Here is a 22,851-nt window from a genome sequence, read left to right on the forward strand (position 1 = left end):
CTGAGGAACCCAACATGTGAAGCGCTAGAGGGCGGTCGGTAAGTGCTGTGCAGACGAAGTGCCAAGAGACACTACTTGCAAGCTACACATTCCACCTGCAATGCTCGAACAAGCCCCTCCCGCAGAGATGTTGGTGTAATAGCTGGAAGTTTCTCGCGTCCTGTATACAACCTTGGCGCTTCCCTTGCATTGCCGTCGGTCAGTCCGCACATGTGATGCATGTCTGCCTTCTCTTGATTCGCGTAGCACTGAGGTATCCACAGTACAAACGACGACAGCGGCTATTAACTGCACGTCTGTATCGTTTGCGCTGGGAAGCGCCCAAAAATTCTTAATTTCGTAAACGATATCACACGAAGTCGGGGAAAATAGTAGCTATTTTCGATCTTTTTTTTATTTTATTAATTTACCAGTTTTCGACTCCGTGCTTATTGCGAATCCAGAGACAATATCGGAAGTTCGACGCGTTTCTTCCCATGATTTGCTTCGAATTAACAGTTTTTTTTAATACATCACCAACCATTGCACATCGATGCTGTGATTGAACTCAGCTGTTGACAAACTGTCGTAATATTTTTTTTTTAATATCTGTCAACAGTCAACTTGAAATCTGTTAAAAATAGCAATGCTAATAGCGTAGCGTAAAATTACAATGAAATGTACCGTCTACAATCAGCGAATAAGAAAGATTAAAGGAGAACCCCGAAAATTTTCGCATTCACGTAATGTAATAGATCCCCTAATGTTTTGCGGATGAGACATGCTTATTTCATAAACATGTTTGATGAAACACACACACACAAGCCATAACGGCGTCTGACGCAAGGTATATTTCGAATCGGAAATTTAACTGTGCAGGCCCTAAACGAAAATAACGCGACAGATGCGGTTAGCCTGGCGGAAAGATATTTTCACTGGCGGAAAGATATTTTCACTCAAAAGTCGAGCTCACCGCCAGAGCACGCTAGGTTATTACCTCAGTCACGAAGCAGCCCCACCAACACAACTACTGAGTGCTCCAGAGTGGAACATGACGCTAATCTGGATCGCTTTCAAAATCAACCTTGCTCAAATACCTTGAACCATCATTTTTACCTACACGATACATAACTAGATGGATGGAAGGAAGCATTTATTCAAATAAATGCGAGACCAACACTTGAGTGATTAAAAAAAGGTGCGTGCACTATGTAAGCACGTAAGAAGTTATACTTACTCGACGCAATAAAAAACTAACTTTAATTCTGCATGCAAATAATTAATATGAATAAAATAATAAAAGGACTGGAGCGATATTATAAATACGGTTGGTAAAGTATAAATTAAAAAATGTTTAAATAATCCCTTTCGGCACAGCCTATAGGCGTAGGTAGAATTCCAAGTACCTATTTATTCTGGAAATATTTTTGGAAACTTCTATAAACTTCTGGAGCATTTTAATTACTTAATATATATATAACATATTTATGTTCTCCAATATTACAAAATGATCGATTAAATATCTGCTAATTTTCCATGCAGCGAAAATATTACGAATATTTTTAACTCAATGTATCCAGCATTCAATAATTTACAACGCAGTATTGAATAGTTTAGAACGAATTTCATATTATACGACAACTAAGGTAATTAGACATTCAAACAATATTTTTCATCCCTTATATTAATAAAGTGGTCATATTAAATTTGCTTTGCATCAGGTAGTAGGCGAGCCCATCATTAACATTGTGTTTAATGGGAGTTAAGTACCAAAGTGGGAATATGTTTTTGAAACTCTGTTTAGTTTTAAACTTCGGGAAAAGTTTAGATTTTATTAATTTACTTGGGAGCTTTTTTTAGGGGTTTAATGCCGCAATTGTAAGTTAAATGTTGGAGCGCAGAGGATGCAGATCCCAGACAAAATAGGATCGCCCATAAGAAAGCATGTTTTAAATGTTAAAAACTTATTTAAATCAAAAATATTAGTTTGCTATACAAGCGTAATTTTTTTAAATATATTTAATCCAGAAATTCTTTTTAATCTAACAAGGGGGGGGGGGGGGGACCAAAGTCACTTTCAACGTCCTGAAATATCTCACCTGAGTGGGCCCTCTAAAACGAGAGGGAAAAAAAACTTTAAAGATTTTAAAGTATAATATAATATATATTTTTTACAATTTAAATAAGTTAGTGACGTGTATAGTGGTTCGACGCATCGACTGGTTATCTGCAGACTCGGGTTCAATTTCCCACTGGCATCAATATTTTTTTTACTTATTTTTTTTATTTCTCACAGTATTAAAAAATAACAGAAATCAAATATATTTAAACAGTTAAATGTACATATTTAAAATTAATATATACATTTTTGTAAAGTCGTAGATAATTCTTGTAATAATTTTCATAAATGTATTTTGTTCAAAACCTCGACCAATTATGTAATTAAACTGTTTAAATATACTTAATTTCTGTAATTAATATTTTAACAGGGTTGTTAGGGAGGCATAAAAAACGAAGAAAAAAACATCAACGGTGGTTAAAAGCCGTAACCTTCATAGCAGCCGGGCACAATACAAGAAAGACGCTTTCTCTCTCACCACTTCACTTAACTAACAAATGTGGAAAAATGTTAAGGCATTGATTGATACATATTAAGCATTTACCAAGCATCCAAAATAATAAAAAAAAATAGTAATCTGGGAAAGAACAAGTTTCAAACATTGAGACGTAATTAGGGATAACACCATGCTTTATACGGAACTCCCATTTAACACAATGTTAATAATGGGTTCCACTAATAATAGCGCCGTTAGTTCGCAGGCCGCCGCAAGCTTCACTAAGCTGACGAGACACGCCAAGGCAAAGGATAGGAATTTGCCAGACCTATCAATATGATCGTGACCTCTACCATTGAATATATATAACGGTAGAGGTCACGATCATATTATATATATTCAATGCCTCTATAGTACTTAACCTCAAATATTGTTTACGTTAAACTGCAGTTATAATTTGATTCTCTCTCTCTCTCTCTCACACACACAATCATTTTAAAAGAAAATCGTACCACTACATGTTTAACTATTTAAAACATACTGCAGTTAAATCACATCACCAACCTTTTATTCGCTTCATACCACCAACTGATACACACTTGAAAGATAACTTAGCACCGGTGCGATGAATAACATCCGTAATGTGCGTTCATACTAAAAATGTTACGTTATATACCGTTACAACGTCAAACAAACAGCAAACGAAATCGTTCGTAATCACTAGAGACCTGCGAAATTCGCGGTTTCGATGGCCTTCAGGATAGACTTCACATGCCCCTGTACACTCGGGCAAGTAACGCAAGTTCATCGGCTGTCGACTTTTAAGTCGTCCTCAGCTGGTTTGTCTGCGATTTCGATCCTTCTTTGGTTGAGGGTTTATAACTGGTTGAGATTCGTCCAGATGAACAGTACGCCAATAGCAAAATTATCTAAAGTGGATACGTGTTTGAATTCTAGCCTATCACCGAATGAATCCGCGAATTTTGCAGGTCTCTAGTAATCACGTTGCTTCCCTAGATGTTGAGTTCGCGATCAGCTCGCTGGAGGGCTCCGGCGAAGGGAAGGAATCTGAAAGCAGCAGCAGGTGGCGGCGCGGCTAAGGAGGTCGCGGCGAGAGGAAAGTGAAGAACATCCGCCCGCCGGGCAGGAAGTGCCGCTGCGACAACCAGCTGGCGCCGCTCTCGAGACACGCGGCCCGGCGAGCGCGGGAAACTGCCGGGCCTTCACTTTCACACCGGCGCGGCGCGCAGACTTGCCGCAACTGTGCTGGCACCGCGCTTCGCCGCCCACTGCCCGGAGCCAAGCGCGGCTCCAGAGGAAGGGCGCAGGGGGCGATAGCCCCTTCCCAGCCCAAATTTTACTTCTTATTTCTTTGATGTTAACTTAAAATACTTTCGTTAATGTGCTAAACTCTTCTTTCAATCATTATTTGTACGAAAATACTTAATTTCAGTATTTGAGACCATATATTTAGTGAATATCCCAAGGGCAATGTCATGATTATTAACTGCATCCTCCTGTGTGTGAGAGCCCTGACCGAGAGGTCTTCCTGGAGCCGCCATTGGCCCAGGGACGAGGACCGTCCGGACCCCTCCCTTCCAGGTTTGAAACAACAAGATAGACTACACAATCATAGCAATCCAGCCACACAAATCTACAGATACATTATTTTGGAAGGATTTTTTTTTTCATCCTTAGTGGGTTACAATAACGTGTATCCCCCCCAATTATAGCCCGACATGCCTCACACACAAACAAGCGTTATGGCTATATAACGAGAGTGAATTTACGATGCGAGCGCTGCATGCAACAAAAATTTACACGACGAAAAAGGCCTAATACAAATAAAAATTATGTATGTGTTTTTAAATATTATACTTTTGTGACTGATATTGAATACTGGTCCATATAATTAAAAACATATATTTTTCGTAAATATTATGTTATAAATTATTGTGTTTATAAAATTATTACATTATTTAATAAATAGTTAAATTAAGTAATTAAAATACACTTCCAGCATATTTATTTTCATTATAATCAAAATTTATCTAGATTAATTTACTAAAATTAATAATTGATTTTATTAAATTTATACTATACCCACCAGATTTATATCACTCCAGTCATTTTATTATTTTATTTCTATCAATTATTTGCATGGAAAATTCAAGTAAGTTTTTTATTAGCCCAATAAGTATAACTTATAACGCAAGAACATTCGCACACAACCATTTTTTTAAGTAAAAAAAAATCAGTGGCGAGATTGGGACCATGTTTTTTGAGGTTATCAAGCGCGCGATATACCGCAGTACTACTGAGCCAGCTGGCACATTGCAATGAGAATATAAATTATAATCATTTAGATGCCAGTTTTCTTACGTATTTCAAATTTTGAGATTACTTTTTTACTATGACTATTTTAGTTTACCAAATATATGACATGGTAGTTTCACTGTCATAAATTTTTATTTGGCACACCAATGCGTTTGGTATGTGCCCTGATGACTATATACGGGTTTATGTTACTACAAGTGGGTCCGCCACTTTGTGTCACATTTCCGTAAATCGAATTCCGTTCCATTTTAACGAAGTTACCCCTATCACATGCCGTATCCCGAGAGCTAAGATATTTACACATTATTCTGCAGCAATTGTACGTAATACATATTGGAAACTTTATAGATTAAGACATTATAAAAGTTGTATAGACATATTTTTGTTGAGTTAATTTCTAACGCTGAAGTTGTTTCGATGCATATCGCGTAGGGTAAGGTTGCCTTATTCCGTGATAAGTTATTTCTAATGAATTTACTGAACTACTTGGGAGACTATATAGGTGTAACAATTTTTTTATATAAAGTTTATTTGACAGCCAGTTAACACATGCTGTAGTATATAATTTATATAACCTCAGTTCAACATAATAATTTTCTAAAATTAACACAGCATGGATTCCTAACTCCGTGATAGGTGCCTTTATTCCGTGATAGTGGTATCCTAATTCCGTGATACATTGAAAAAATATATAAAACACATCCAAGAAATGCAATTCTGTCACAATTGTGTCCCAAGTACTATTTACACACAAAAATTAATATTTAGTACAAAATACATGCTCCAAATAAAGTGTTACAAGTCTAACACAGTGATCGTATTTCTACAACACTAGTCACTACATTTCTGCCAGATGTTACAAACATAAGTCCGGTTTCATCGCAATTCCAAATTCTATGAGGGGAATCCAAAAGATCGTGTTCAAGCAGCACTTTCTCTGGAGAATTGTAATATTCCTGTATTAACACAGGATTGACACATGATGCACGATAACTAGATAAGTTTTCAGGTCGCCTGAGAGTGAAGTTGAACCTTTTAACGTTTCAACCCCCTATACCGCTTTATTTTCCGCAGATTCTTTAACTGCATTAAACCTTTCAGCTTACCAGTGTTTTTTTGGCTATTTCATAAGCGAGTTTCCTGATTTCAAAAACAGTCAATCCGAAACCAATGACCCCCATACCTTCAACATACTTAGCAAGTTTACATTCTACATCAAATAATTCAAGCACGAATGGTACACCAACTTACACCACATCGAGATTAAAATCACTCCTCCCATCAAGATGTTCATTGGCCCTCATAACGTTTTCTTTAAATGTCGACCACGGCACTTTATAGTGCTTGGACGCCTTCTAGACTGTCCACTCTTCCTGAAGAACTTTTCTGACAGCTAGTTGCAGGGCTTGTTTTAGCACTTCGACCTCCTACTTCCAGACGATCAACAGGTTTTACCATTTTCTTTGCCCATTGTTGAACGAGGACTACCTACTGAAATAAACACATTATCGGGCTGTAAAATAAGAAACTTACTGTAAAGCAACTAAAACAAAATTATTATTATAATAAAACCAAAAACAGCTAAACTGAAGGATATATTTTGGACACAACTGATATCAAGTGTCTTTAATTGATGAACAGTCTGTAGTTTGAGAATGATAAATGAAATATTCTGTTCTACATTTAAAAATATATATATATTTACATGTTTCAGGAAAAAACAGGCACTGATTAAACATACTTCAACAATGAAATAATTTTGTTACTCCCATGCTTTAGTTTGTGCTTCCAAATTACTTGCCCAAAAACGAAATAAAAAAGAGAAACGGGAAAGCAAATACATATTTTTAAAACGAGCCCTCTACAATAATCTACACATACAGTTTACACTTAAACATTGAAAATTAAATCCTTAAAAGCGTAAGGTAGTTATATGTATATTTAAGTTTTCATTACAAAATTCACTCTACTGTTGTATAAATGATGAGTATAATTGCTTCATAGTACCCACTCTTCAAACAACTGTGCACCATATGAAAAAAAAACGCGCGAACGAAGAGCCGCCTCTTCCCTACGAAAGAGAACATCGCGAGCTATATTTTGAGATCTGGCCCAACTATCTACTGCTACTCGCTTGATCGTGAGAGACAAAACAAAAAAATATCACGGAATAAGGGATATCACGGAAATAGGCAACCTTACCCTATATTCTATATATTTATTTTACAAACGCTTTAATATTAAAATAAAAATGTGCTGGCTGTAGAAAACAGCTTTACACAAAAATTTTTTTTAATGTTTTTACGATAGTATTTTTATAAGGGAAATTGCTCGTTAGTCCTCCGACACAACGCAGAGTTGATGTACACTAAAACGAATTACACGCTTTATATTAGCTTCACTTGTATGTTTGTTTGTATGTTTGTATGTTTGTTTGTATGTTTGTAACCGACTCCTTTGGGTGCGATTTTGACCCACTTTAAACGGCTAGATTTCATTCAAACTTTGTAGATTTATCGAGGACCGATGACATTACACTAATTTGATAAGATTATTGCATTAATAAATTTGCAAAACAAAGATTTTTGTCAATTTATTGGTGAAATGAAACAAAGACATATATATATATATATATATATATATATATATATATATATATATATATATAAAGAAAACCATTTCGCTCATGTGCGAACTCTTTTCTTTCAGTTTGTCTTTGGCGCGATATAAACAAAGCCTACTAAATATTGTGACATTTAATTAAATGAAAAGAGAGAGTGGGTTATGATTATTGTGAACAATATACTTTCTTTAAGAGAATATTATCTATATTTGTAAAAATATGAAAGAAAAAAAAACTGAAATAAGGGCTTTAAATGCTGTTTCTTTCGTTAAATAAGGAAACACAATTACGTCTTTGTTTCATTTTACCAATTAACCAAGAGTGAAACATTATTATAAAACAACATTTTATGCAAATATTTCACGAAACATGAAAAATTGAGGTATGATTTTGCTGTGAAACCAACAGCAGTTGGGAAATCAAACACCATATGCATAACCTCAATAGCTACACCTGATAAGAAGATTTTTGAAATTCCACTCGAACACCAACCTACAAATCTACTCCAAACTATGCCAAGGTCAGTAAATCATTAAATAAAGGACATCAAACACGGAAAATATGGATAAGTTTGACAGATGATATATCAAAAAACTTATTTGGATAGAGAGCAAAACTTACAGTTGGATTTTTACCTGGAAGAAATTGAGAAAAAAAAATAAAAAAAAAAATTATTAATAAACCAAACTAAAAAGTAGAAAATAAATAATAGTTTAAAAAACTAAAAAAACACGCTTTATATAGAAAACCAAACTAAAAAATATAAAATAAAATTTAATAAATTTGAATTAAGAATAGTGTAAAATTGTTTTATAAATATAAATTAATAATAGTGTAAATAAGAAAATAATGTATTTTATTTAAAAAAAAAAAGCGTGGGGTGCTTTTTAAGATATTATCGAAATGATAAACCTTCTACTCATATGTCAATAAAATATTTATAACTGTTGACACCATTTAAAAAAAAAAAACTTGAATGAGTTATCTATTCACTTGTCCCAATAATGTTGAGTAAAGCATTACAACACAAGTGTCATCGAGGTTTTAGTTTTAACTGCAGAATGGCATAAACATTTAAAAAAAAATCTTTCTAATCCTACATTTTTCAGATAATTATTTTTTTATTATAAAATCACCACTGGTTGTAAGACGGTGTTCGTAATTTATGCATTTTCATGGAACTGTGAAAATACGACGATATGGACTTTAACAGGAGAGAAATTATAATTTATGAAAGGTCCACGTCGCATATGCATGAACAAACCTAAAAAAAGAGAAGCCGCTTACGATAAACATATACATAATACGGAGGAGAAAGTTCCATCGAAACCCGTCCTGCGATAGAAGCTGCCAACGTGATTCGGTGAGTTGTGGAATTGGCTGCTGTGGTTCGCTGGCAGCGATTCTATCTTTTAAAAAAAAATTGATCAAAATGCTGAATAATTATTAATAAGAGTGAAATTTCTGTTGCATCCTGAGGACACAGCTGGTTGTTCCGCTCTGGCGGAGAGACGTGGAAACCAGGATGGAAGCCGACGGACGAGGCCTGACTGCGCCTCACCCGTGGTGGGAGTATTCACCAACCAACCAACCGTGACGTCACAGAGGGGAGGGGAGTTCAGTCCAACATTGAGGCTGGGTTTACATACTTCGCAAGAAACGCAAAAGCGGAAGGCCTCAACATGCCGCAACGTTAGTTATAAAACACGCAAGTCGCAAGACGTCACCAGCCTTACAACTTAAAATTTTAAAACTGTAGCAAAGATTTTTTCTTTCATAAATAATGGTTTACACTAAAAAACTTTCAAACTCGTAGTAATTTCATTTTAAAGCGTCAATTTCTTTCACGGTCCGATAGTTTAAAAAGCGAAAACGTGTTGCGTTTAATAAAAAGAAAATCATATAATCAAAAAAAAGTCAGTATTTTTAAAGATTTTCGGTACCAATACACTTCAAGTATGAAAGACTGGCACTCAAGAAGTTGAAAGTTTGTCGATGTCTAGCGTAATTTATAAAAGTTTATTTTGAAAAGTGTGTTTCGTTATTTAACTTTATTGCGTCTTGTGTTTCTTACGTAATTTACAAACCCGGCTCGACATCAGTGTGTGTGTGCTGGCTCTGTCTGGTTCATCCGTCGCGCTGGCTGAATGGTTTTGATCGAGTGTGTGGTCGTGGACCGGCCGGTAAAACCAGACCGGTCGTGGCGCGTCATCTGTAGCGTGCCTGGCAAGTCGCACGCTCTCTCCCGAGCACTCTCGCCATTCCGGGGGCTGACCGCGCTCTTTTGTTTCTCATGTCACTGTATCATCCAGGCGTCTTGAGCAGTTTCAACCAAACCTCCGCACGTTGTTTTGCAATCGGGTATTGTCTGCCTACCACTGATTAATTATACCTGCATGAATTCCAGACAGAACTGAAGAACGGTACAGTACGTAGCTTTTATGTACCTGCAACAGCATGCGTAGAAACGTCAAGTGTCCATAAATAACCTTACTATCTGAGTGTCGGTTTAGAAGGTTTTATATTTAACAATAAAAGGTTTCAGTTTTTACTCCCTTTTTTAACTGCTCATGTCTTGTGAACATGGCCAGAATTTATAAATATGTATATCACAACATTATGCAGACCCCACGTTACCTAAGCTACGAAATATTCCATTGCCGACGCCTACTGAAGTGGAGCCCTCTCCCCCAACAAACATTGGAGCTGCATCAACCTGGAAGACTGTCCATTTCCAGCTATGACGAGGCCGGTTAAACCACTTCTGCACGCAGAGCCGGAGATGTTTTCGTCGGGAACCGTGTCGTGTGAAAGTGACAGTGACAAGTTTCCGAAGGACGACAACGTGGAATGCATGTTAACTACTAGCCTCGCAAGCATGAGCACACAACAGGAACCGGGTCGACCGCCTGCGAGACGTGTGTGCACAGGCAAATCCGCGTCATCCGTCTCCGAACGTCAACAAACCACACAAGTATTTCCAACGCCTAGAACATTCGCCTCCCACCACGGCGACAAGGGTTCGATTCCCGGCGGAGTCGGACCCGGGATTTTTCGAACGTGGGGACGTGGCGGACGTAGCCGTAGCCCGTGGGTTTTCTCGGGATACTCCCCGTTTCCCTCCAACCAATTAATTCCGTCGCTGCTCCACACCCATCTCATCTCTCCTCGCGCATCCATCAGGCTGGTCGAAACGACAAGTCGGGACAGTCGGTTCCTGTGAGTGTCGGCCCCGTTCCATTCCATGCAGGTCTTGTTCTAGGCAAGAAACTACGTGTCGATTTTCATTTTCAACATACCATTCTTTCTACTGATTTTAAAATATCTGCCTAGCATTCACAAGTCCACAACAACACTTTAAAATACATCTGATAGAGGGACTGAGAAATGCGCAACAAGCACTTTTATTTCCGATTCGCTGAATCTTTATTAAATAAGTACAAAACAAAATCGCTAGCCACGCCTGTCTGTTCGCTTACTTCTTGTAACTGCACAATGGATTTTGACGCGGTTTCCACCGTCATTTAGAGAATTTCTTCCGGAAGGTTTGTTTGTATAATACATTGATATTACATTATTACATTTAAAGATAGTACAGAACTCTCAATGTTTTGTAATTAAGTCGTAAAAATACGCTTTTAAGGCACTTAAATTGCTTACGCCGACTTATATATGACTGATACATCAAATTAATGTACTACAGAATTGTAGGTCTTAAAACAAGCCCAAAGAAAATTCCGCGATAGCATGCGTGTATCTTCTCAGGGTGACTCACTGTAAAAAATTATCTTTAAAAACTTTTTTGGGGGGCGAGGGGGGGGGGGATAAGTTACTTGCGAAGCTATTTTAACCAACATGTTATTAATACTTAGCTAAATAAATATGTTAGTTACCTTAGTCATTTAATTTAGATTAAAATTGACCTTTACACCGTATCATATCAACACGGCGTTTAAGACCGAGGCTTAACAGCGGTGAGAAGTAGTAAGATTAGTATAATTTTTTTTTACGTATGCCATTTTAATGACTCACGGCTTGTCAACTTTATCATTGATGCAAAGGTGAAACCGTAAGTAAGTTTTCATTGGCTTTTGCAACTTTAACGCGCGCAATATTAATGTTGGTAATTATCGAGCTTCCCGCGACACGCACACGGGCCCGGCTCCAGCTCGTGGGATCCGCTCGGGCAGACACATCGCGAGCACACACGCTGCGCAAACACTCCTGTCACTCTCTATTCGCGGAGGCAAACACGTGACGTCACGCCGCCTGAGGACACACCGCATCCGCGCCCTCCCAGACCGCGGCTCCTAGGAGCGCGCTCTTCGCACGCACAGGCGCGGAAGGCCGCCGTGACGTCACACAACCAGTTACAGACCGGCGCGTGCACTTCGACGAGATCTCTCACAAGTTCGTGTAACTACATCCTTCACCGTGAAGGACTGCAGGACATGTTGGTATCGTGAAACAGAATCTTCTGCACACGTATCAAGGCATCTGCTGACGTGGGACTATATTCTGGGCCACCCCCCCCCTTTTTTTTTTGCGGAATAATAAAAGTATGCTGCATGTCTACACTAAATTGTAAAGACGTGTTTTATAATAAAAATTTCGTGCCGAAAAAATAAATAAGTCGCACTAATGTAATCGTATAAACCCATTTTTGTTTCCATCCCGAATTGTATGTAATTATCTTTTAATCAAATAAAATGTTATATTCAAGAGCTTATCGGTCCCTTTGGATTCACTATCGGAAAGAAGAGGTAAAGCCGTGCGACATGTCTATATGTTACAAGTGTCGACTGGTCGAATATTGGACATGTCGAGGGCGACAGACATATCGAGTGCAACATCTCGACACCACGACCAGGTAAACACGAATATCGCAAATCCCGTAAATATTAGTTAAGATTGACGTGTCGAAATTTATCTGTGATTGACATGTTATTGTTATGTTTTAAACTATGTCCTGGATGTTTTCAAAGAATATGAAAAATAAATTCAATTAATGAAGAGTCAAATTTTGCACGACGACTGCAAGAACGACACGTCGTGCACATATAGAACTCTAACAAAGTGTGACATATCGGAGATCGACGTTAGTTCCTGGCGTCACACAAGCCCATCACCAGCGCCGCGGTCGGGAAACGACCAAAACCACAACCTGTTTGTGTGACCGTGAGAAAGGTGAAGGCTTTGTTATTGTTACGAGTGGGGGAAACAGGTTCGTAAGGATAGCCCAAATAATTTTATACAGTTTTATTTGCTACTAATATTCACATTACTAATTAAATCACCACACTTAATGTTTGTTCACAAATCACTAGGTATCTGTCCAGTCCACAGTTCGCACTATTCGCTGGAGCTAGGCTCGACAGTGGTTCGCCCCTTACCTCGCACCTGTCCACACACACAGTCTCGCGCCACTCTGTCGCACTCGCGCAGTCCTGTCACTCCGCGCCAAACTCGCTCTTCACTCAACTCGCCTGCTGGAACTCCGCGGAGGCCGGCGTCGCCACTTTTATAACAGTTGGCCGTCTTTCTGGAACCGACTGCAGTGGTTGTGACGCATGGCGTCACATCCCAGGCCGACGCAACTCTCGAAGCATCCAGAACAGCGTCACGTCGTTCACGCCACTCCACGCAGTGGCCCGCGGAATCCCCAGGCCGCTAAGGGATAGATACCAGCGTGGGAAGGGGGTTGGCCGGAGGTATGCGTGTGACGGGCCGCCAGGCTGCTCAGGTAACTGGCGCGCGTTGCGCCTTTGTCTCCCACGGTTCTAACACTATAGTTTTATTTCAGGGGTTCTTGTTTCTTATGAAAATTCCTAAAAATCAAACTTCATTGTGTTTGTACTGAATGCGTGATTATCAGCTGTTACGTAAACAAACGGGCGGAATGAACATGATATGTATGTATATATGTATACAGTAATTTAAGAACGCCAACTCTTAGTCACTGGTTGGCCGGATAACTATGCGCCGTTGGGACGAGCGGGGTCGTGGTTCGGGATGTGCCCGACAGTCAATTGTGTTTTTAGATTGGGAAAGGGGGGAAGGGAGGAAATAGGACCCATAACATTTGGTTTAACAAGATATTATATATTACGAATAGTCTTACTTGTGAAGTCACTGGCGATTAGTATTGAATTCATTTTTGGGGATGAATAAAATCGTAATTATCTTTTTACAACTTTTATGGTCTATGAAAATCTCTTGAAAGTGGTATCGGCATTACCGAAGGCAAATCTTTAATATAAAACGATGAAAGATAGTCATGACTTGAAAACTGTCGACACCAATATGGCGGCTTTCTGTTCCTATTCCTCCCCTTAAAGTCAGCTGTCATAAAACGATAAAGGCAGAGAGGTACGGGTTTTATGTCGCATGGCTATGACTAAACACACGGTTTAAAGCAAATATTGTAATAAGAACAACATGGTAAACTAGTAAATGAATACGCGAGACAAGTGATGCCATATAACCTGGCGGTGCGACGTGTGCCTATGTTTTTAAGTGCGTGAAACTACAGTAGTGGCATATAGCGACGTGGAGTGCAAAATAGCTTGAAAGCAATGCAGGGAAGTGTGTCGCGCTTCGCCAATGCTAGTTGACCAGAGTTTCCCATGGGGTCCTATCACGACATTTGTTTCAAGTCTCGTCGACATCGAGGTCGTAAAAGACGGACGACGAATGAAACAAAGTGAGTGGAGCAGCGAAGAATGTATCTGTGGTGGGGAAAAGCCACAGTTTCACGGCAACATCCAACGGACTCGAACCATTGCACGCCCCATGTCAGACATCACAGTTGTAGGGAACGAACCAGTGACCCCCGCGACGCTTTAGCGACCACTAGCACGGGGAGCCTTCCTAGAACGAGAACTATCGACCGAAGTGAGATATGGGCAGCAATGGCATTCCCCTTTTATCAGCGCGGCCTTTCGGATTAAGCGTATCCCGTCATTACTAACATCGCGCATTCCTCGCGATAGCGCGGTGGAACAGGAAAAAAAAATTGCCACATTCAAAGTGGATTTTATTCGACATATCTAACATTTATCTGTATGGTAACAACATAACAGCGAGCGAAGATACTCGTGGTGAAAATATATTTTCATGCCGAAGTACCCAAGTTCGAATTCCGGTACAGCAGTATTGATTTAATTTTGGTTCTATCAGAACATACGTTATTCCCGATGTACGCGATAAACCTTTATTAAAACAAATTCTTATGGAACAGACAAATAAACAATAGTAACGCTATTATCAGACAACCATGCACGCAGAGGCAAGGAGATACAATGTCAAATATTACAAGCAGTGTTCCAAAAGGCTTTGAAGCTTGCTGTAAAGTTTTGTATGTAAAGAAAACTCTCACCCCCTCAAAAGTTGATCACAGAGCATGTCTGGTTTGACGTTGAGCGCGGCATTTTTTTTTTCGTGACGAAAAGAAAAAGAGAACGTGTCCGAGAGTGCCTCGCGGCTAGCACACGGCGCTGATCAAAGTTGTAAATGGGTTTGGAAAAACAAACAATTATTCATTGACGGTCGACATCAATATGTTGGACACGTTTTAGCATGAAAAGGACTATATTGGTTGATGGTTAATTGAACAATTTTAAAATCAACCTCGCTGCTTGTCACGTCTGCGTGTAGCCAACACAAAAGCTTCCCTGGCATTAATCAAGCCAAGCTCGGCGCGGATGACGCAGCTGATCGTTATGCATTTACAATTTATGAAAAGGGTAGGCTACAGGAATCCGCAATGGCCTATTAAAAATAATAATTTATTTCCCATTTTTTACACTTTGTTAACAATATTCACTTAACTAACCAGGAAATTTAGCAGTCACGAAAGCAAGTTTGTATGTGAGTGCATCTAGTTACTTCAAATTACATGCGGTATTTTGACGATTGTAAGCATTTGTAAATGTATAATAACTGAGAAATAAATATATAAAATATAACCTAAGAAACTTTACATTAGTTATATAAATATGAAAGTTAAAAAGAGCAATTTATTAAAATTCAATATTATGTGTAAACAAAAAAACGTATAAATTATAACATTGTTACATGAATAAATGAAAATGTAATTAAATAAAAACTAGTATTTAAGTAAAGTACAGGTACAAAGGTATAACAATAAATAAAACTTACTTAAATACTAAAGCCATCTCTTCATCAGTTAAGGAACCTTCCCAGCATTTGCCTGAAGCGATTTCGACCAATCGAAGTTGTAAATCCGAAATCGACGTGGCCGGACCGGGATTCGAAGAGTGTCCCGGAGGACAGCGCCCCGAGTGACGTCACGTGGCGCGACGAGGCCGCGAGGACTGTGACGACAGTCGCCGACTGTACCTGCGCCCGCAGCGAGAGTTGTTTACCCTGCAGCGTCTCCGCGGCGTGTTTACCGGCAAACAGGAGCGAGCCGGCGGGCGTCTTGCTGGCGGTATCACGGAGCAGCTAACCTGCTGGAGGTCTGGCGGACGATCTGTCATGCACACCTTCCTGCTTCGTGGCTCCCGCACAACCACATTCCAGCAGGAAGGCGCTTCAAATGACTTCCGACATGTACCTTGTTTTTTCTCAATAGTCGCAGCTGTCCTTGTTTCTCAAGTTTAACTATGTTCCAATAATTCGAGTGCACGTTCGCTGTTTCTGCAATTTTATTCTGTTGGCCCTACAGTGAATAATATTTTGAGTGATCAAACTCGCGAATCGCGTCTACGTTCGTCCAGGTACAAATAAGCGAATGGCAATTTCTTCTCCCCTAAACTCACCGAAAGCTTAGGTGTAATATGAAATATGCAATATGTTCAGGGAACGACCCAGGAGCGTCTCAGGCCGAAGCCCACACGCCTGATAATGCTGGGTAAGAACCATGCAGGAAGTGTGCCTTGTTTGGGGATTGGCCAGCCATGGTAGAAATTGTTGCCATGATTACATTCCTTACATTGACTCTAGATTCACGCTAGATAACTTGGGCCCCAGGTAAAACCTGCATAGCCAGAGGGGAAAAACCCTGGGCTCAAGTCATGAGAGTTGCAATATGGCTTCCATTCTAGCAAGTAGGATGAGATAAGTAAGGGACAAGAAGATGATCCTGCAGAAGAGCTGGAGATCTACCAGGCAAAGGGTGGAGAAAGCTTGAGACATGTGGCTTATTCACGCTGGGCTGAGTGTGTTACAGTTGTCTTCACAGTTGCGCTCTTATCTGGAGTGCGCGACCCCGATGAATCAGCGGTCGACGTAAGCGTGGGTCCTCGTTCCATCGCGTGACGACATTGCCGTCTCTGCGACTGCTGCATTGCAGATCTCGCCAGTCCATGTCCCATCCGACCACAGACACGGCGCCCATGCTCTGGCAATACCGCCGCAGGGTGAGCTGCGACTGTACTGTCATCTAGCCATTGCGGGCCTCGAGGTCCGAATGCAAGACCCGGACATCGAAAAGCGGGTCCGCGTCGAGTCCCAGGCCGCGGATTGCCGCCCACTGCCTCTTGTTGTGGAAATAGATATTAGGTTTTAATGGTGATGTAGATAAACGGATGTTTGGTGACCCTGGGGTGTGTGTGAGTTGGGGAGTTTGGCGGGGTGGCAGTCAGGACTCGAACCCGTGCTGTGCTGAGGGCGACTTCAAGAGCAAGGTGGGAGAATATGTGTAAGTGTGATTTGTGCGGGGACGCACCACAACGCTGAAATACCATAACGCCGAACGTACAATAACGCCGAAAACCATAACGCCGAAATGCCAAATTGACCACAACGCCAAGAGCTAGAAAATTGCTGTGTACCACAACGCCGAAATACATTAACCCCGAAAAATGTCATTGCAGGACTGCCACAAAGGTTAGGTTAGGTAAGGTTAGCACACAAATTCATTCAGTTTTTTTTTTTCATTTTGCTCTTGTGCCCCCCCCCCCCCCCTCCCCACAGCAACATTTTTCGGCGTTACTGTATTTCGGCGTTGTGGTACACAGCAGTTTTCTAGCTGTCGGCGTTGCGGTCAATTTGGCATTCGGCGCTATGGTATTCGGCGTTATTGTACATTTGGCGTTGTGGTATTTTGGCGTTGTGGTAACGACCCGATTTGTGTTCGTGAGGCGCCCATGCTGGTTGAACACTACGTCTCATGGACGACTTGAAATGGGGCGGAGCCAAACAGTTCAAGTAACGGCCGGTTGAAGCGCCTCCGTCAACTAGGAGAGACAGAATTAAACAAACAGCCACTGATAATGGAATAAGCTATGTTGAAAGAAATCTCATGGACAAAGTCATTATTAATTTGAATTAATTTGAAGTTGGTTTAAGGATTTCGCTTTGTCGAGGACTTGGGAAGCAAGCGGCTTTAAAAAATAAACGTAAAGTTTTCATGTTTCTGCGTATAATAATGATGTGTGGATAGCGACACGCGGTAATAACGTGTTTGTGGAAGCCTATTGCTATCCACGGCAAAGAAAACCCAAAGGCCGTATTTATTTATTTACTTGGAGAGGAAAAGCCTGATGGTTTTGTAATCCCTCAAGCATATGATGTGTTAAAGCCGGGCACATGGTTTTGATTTAAGTTTTGTGTGGAAATATTGCAGTGTTTGTGTTGATTATATGGAAATTGTTGGCTGATTACTAAAAATTCCTAACTGCAAAATAAATCGCCATTAATTATTTCAAAAAAACCCGTATGCCTTCTACAATGAAGTTATCTCTGATAACTCAAAAATGTTGCCTGCTATAATTTTCTTTACCAAGAAGCGCATTTTATTACCAAATTTAGTTAGTTTTTTTTTTACCCCCTTGTCTATCATGAATTTGCAGGCACTTGCATGATTTGATAAGGTAATTCAACAGTCACAGCCTTTCAATGGAAAAAAAAAAAAAAAAAAAAAAAAAGGAGGAACATTTGTGTTCTTCTAATTTTCTTTGATCCCCCCCCCCCCTAAAAAAATAATAAAGAAAACAACCCCGGCTAGAAATTCCTAGTGGATTCTGAAATACTAAAAGTGTCGACGGCGGGAGGCGAGTGTTCTGACCACTCGACCACCGCGTCTCTCCCTGTGAAGTCACTGGCTTCAGTTTAGGAACTACAACTGTAGGAACACTGCCAATAGACACCATGTTATGGTGTTAGAAAATCTGTTACTGTGCGATCTCTGCATTGACTTTTAAAAGTTGTTGAAACAAGTCTTGCATCTTTCGGTTCACACGTCTTCGAAGAGGCGGGAACAGGAAGGTGCGAATGGACTGTTTAATATTTAACGTCTCGGCGAAATGGAGGTCACTGTAGAAGGACTAGGAGTGGAACGGTGATAGGGATTAACGATGGAATGCATTGTTCGCGGAAAACGGGAACGCTACGATCCCCACTCAGCCGGGACCGCAGTCCGAATCGCCCTGGTGGGAAGCGAATGGTCCGAAAACTGGGCGCGGTCGGCCTACCTTTTTGTGACGTTCAGGGAGTCCATGGGAGAGACATGCGCAGACTGCTCCAGCTGTTGCGCTTCGGTCGTCCACAAACGTTACAAAAGACGCTATCTCGAAGCGATAGGAAAAGGGCGGGACCCCGTGCTTTAAGATCGGTATCTCACCTGCAACGAGTATGAAGACAAAGCCCCTCTATCCTCCTTCTCCCCCCCCCCCCAACCATAATTTCTCGTAATTAATGAAGTTCACTCACATGAATCTCACACTTTCTTTCATGCAACTTGATTACCGCTCCGGTTCTGGTTTCTCTAAGTCATTCCATACTAAAAGCAAGAGGTGTCCCTAGAGTTGTGGCAATGGACCGAGATGCCATCCCTTTCATACATCAAAATTTAAAAATACCCGCTTTGTGTTTTTTTTTTGTAAGAATCTTTTTATACTTAAAGGCAACGGATGTGTTAAGTGTTTGTCGGGCACGGTGGATGTTGTTCTGTACTACGCAGCCTCACTTCCGCTCTACTGCTGCTTTCACTTGCAAACCTCAGGACCTACTCGCAATTGAGCCGTATCACACTATGCGGTGAACCGGAGCGGCTGATAGTTTCTACTCGGTGATTCATTCTAAATCGATCGTTTACATGTTAGATTTTGATATATTCACTTAGTGAATTCTTGAGAGATCTACACTGTGACAAATTTAAATAATTAATTTGGAAATAAGCCACTGCTACTTTGCACTGAATGTCATAGAGAAAACCCGAAGAACGGACAAAGAAATATGAACAAAGAGACACAAAAAGCAAGCCAAAATCAGCCGATGTTAAATGGATGGACAGCACAGAGAATTCCGTGGGAGGCATTAGTCGAAGCAATATTGCAACACAGACAAACACTTTGTGCACTCCAAGAAAAGCGGTCGAAAGAATAAGCCACCGCGCGGCTGAAACGCATAGAGTGCGACACCAGTCTTGGTGGTCCTGTGCATGGCCGCCAATCCGTTGTCTCGCACGTTGTAAATGTGCCTTCGAATCAGAAGATCGCCAGTTAGAAAATTTGCTGAATCTGTGTAGTACCACTTTGTGCATTCCAGGTAATGAACAACCGCAGTTGACGGCAGCTTAGTCGTACTCATTCTAGCTCGTGTGTTCCACGACAGATAATTTTCCTGGACAGTTTCCTCTTACGCACGTTAAATAAACTAAAGAAAACAAACACCTGCTGGGTAACAAGGCAGAAATTTCGTCATTCGCATCGAAGCGATGAAGTCTAAAAATACTTTTCCCCACTCATCCGTATAAAAAGATGTAATTTTTTGATCTGCAATTTCGACTGGGGCCCAACGTTGTCGATGCTTGATATTTTAATAAATTAAATTGATAATAGCATTGTATTTTAAAAGAGGCACACACGTGCAGGTTTATATTTATAGACCTTCCATTATATTAATGCTTGAATCGTGTTGTCTAGCAAAAACAAAAAACCTAATCAGACTTTTTCCAGACTTTTCCAGGTCTTTTATGATTTTTCTGTCAATGCCATTGACACAACGTGCTTACAAAACATTCTAAGTTATGATAAAACTGTTTATACATTAACAAAAAGCCTTGAAACTATGGTAGTGTTTCTTTCTTTCATCACACTCCAGACAACACCACAGAAGAAATACAAACTCACGAGACATAAATAAAATAATTTCTTATCAACAATTTTCAGCCCATCAGCATTGCAAAAAAAAAAAAAAAAGAGAATACAATATGGATGGTACAGTTAATGGGTTGGCGATACATAATAAGCCTTTGACTAACCATTTCATTTCAATGTCCTGACCTGACATGTTTCCTGACTATTCCCCGTTTTCCAAATAATTTAAATTTTCCTGACTATTTAATGTTATCCAACTTTCCCTAAATCTAGACAACCTGCAATGCAAGAGTACTTTTTTCTTTCTAAAAAACAAAAACTGAGGGGTTGCTGAGGGGGGATAATAAGTGTGAAGCTCGCTAGCGTTTCTAGTGCGGTGTCGCCTCTAAGCGCAAATGTTCTGAACTGGCGCGCAGTTTTCTCGTAGTGCATATGACAACTATGGGATTTGAGCAGTAACAATGGCGAAGAAATGAAGGTAAGTGTAATACAAGTCCCTTGAGTGCTTTCAAAAATCTGTTACAGGTGTTTCATGCTTAGCCTAAATTTTACTCTTCTAAAAATATAGTTCGAAAAACTAACTTCTGAAAAGAAAAAAAAAATTACTCGTCCGTCCACAGCTTATTCTTAAATGGTTTTCTTAAACGGACACCACTCTGAATCTTGAGCAGTTTTCAAATCGCGTGTTTTTTTGCTCTGCACACCGTGTGTGCGCGTGTCCAGGTAAGCGGGGGGCCTTAGATAAGGCTCACTTGAAACAAAGATTGCTGAAGTTTCTCGCAAAGTGACACGTGTCAGAGAAGCGCCCACAAACGCGCTGACCCGCTCGGCCAGACGAGCCGAGGGGTTGATTCCCCCGGGAGTGAGGCACTAATAAATTGCTGCCGGACTGGTTGGATTACTTTCAGTGGGTAGAGCCGGGTTTATAAACTACGCAGGGAACGTTAAAAAAAAAAAAACCAACGCAAAAGGCAACCATGACAAAAAAATTACTGTCATTTACAAAGTTCAGCGTTGCAAGACATCAACTCCACAAAATAAGAAAACGGCGTTAAAAAAAAAAACCTCGGGATTATTTTGATGAATGTTTAACACGAAAACTGTCAACATTTTGATTTAAAATTCTAATTTCTTCCATTGTGCTAAAGCAGACAAGTGAAAACGTAATTTATGCTGTATAGTAAAAATAGTATCCAAGCCTTCTAAGAGTATAAAACCAGCGTTTTCAAGAACTTTCATGAACAATTCCCTTCAAATAATATAAGTAGAAAAGCAATGAAAAACGCAGTAAGTTGGAAGTTGGCCAATACTTGGTTTGCGGTTATGCGTCTTGCGTATTTTATAAACATCACCCAAAGGCTTCCTTGGTTGGATCAATGATAAGTAGCTCCAAATATTGTGGGCTGTGGTCATTCCAAATCCCAGACATTTCGGTCCGGCCAACCAATAATGAATTAAACACCGTTCGTGTCATAAAAGTTATCCCAAAGATTTATTTTAAACCTTCAAACAGGCGTTTACTACACATTAACAATTCATCTCCGAGATAAAAATTTATGAGCAGAATCCTAACCAAAATTTATTTATTGTATACAAACTTTATATAAAATTTATACAAACGAAATGCTGAGGGCCGATAATTTAATCCAATAGGAAACCGCAGCGGCTCAACAGTTTTAATATGACTAACTTAAAATTATACTAATAATACAATAAATATCCATGTTATAACTTTAATTGAAATCTTAAAGAGTATTTTATGGTACAAATAATTACTACCTTTGCGAGTCCGAAAGCCACTAATATTCAAGTTAACCACTTAAACGCACGTGAAGAGAACCAACTGCTGATTACGAAAATCAAACCTCTCTTTTGGCTGGTTGAACTTAAATGATTAGGATCTCACCGGTAAGCACCGGAATCGCTATTATTTGTGTATGCACCTCCTACTTGTCTTGCGCAAGACGAACAGTTGCACAGCCTCAAGTACCCGAGTGCACTACTGTTCCGTGATCCTGTACCAGCTTGTTATCCTCAGTCAGGGCCGGATTTAGGGGAGGGCAACCGGGGCGAAAGCCCCGGGGCCTCCACAAACGGAGGACCCCCACAATAGTGACTTCGGAAAAAAAATCTTTCAAATTCCGACAAGTAAACACTAGTAAACATATTTTCCTTTGATATTCTTTTTTCGCTGTTTTACCTTTACCTACAGTACTTTGTACATACATGATTATATTATTGTTAAATGTTAACAGAAATAATTTATCTATATTTGTTCACTCCAATCAGGCAA

At 39.9% G+C, this 22,851-nt stretch overlaps 1 protein-coding gene across 2 annotated transcripts in view; it reads right to left on the reverse strand.

Annotated features, from left to right (window-relative positions):
- The window catches only part of LOC134533715 (chloride intracellular channel Clic), a 137,918-nt gene that overhangs the window by 56,104 nt on the left and 58,963 nt on the right, over nucleotides 1-22,851 (reverse strand). The gene's annotated exons all lie outside the window — the stretch shown is intronic.

The sequence above is a fragment of the Bacillus rossius genome, chromosome 7, assembly GCF_032445375.1.
Source record: "Bacillus rossius redtenbacheri isolate Brsri chromosome 7, Brsri_v3, whole genome shotgun sequence".
Classification (NCBI taxonomy): Eukaryota; Metazoa; Arthropoda; class Insecta; order Phasmatodea; family Bacillidae; genus Bacillus; species Bacillus rossius.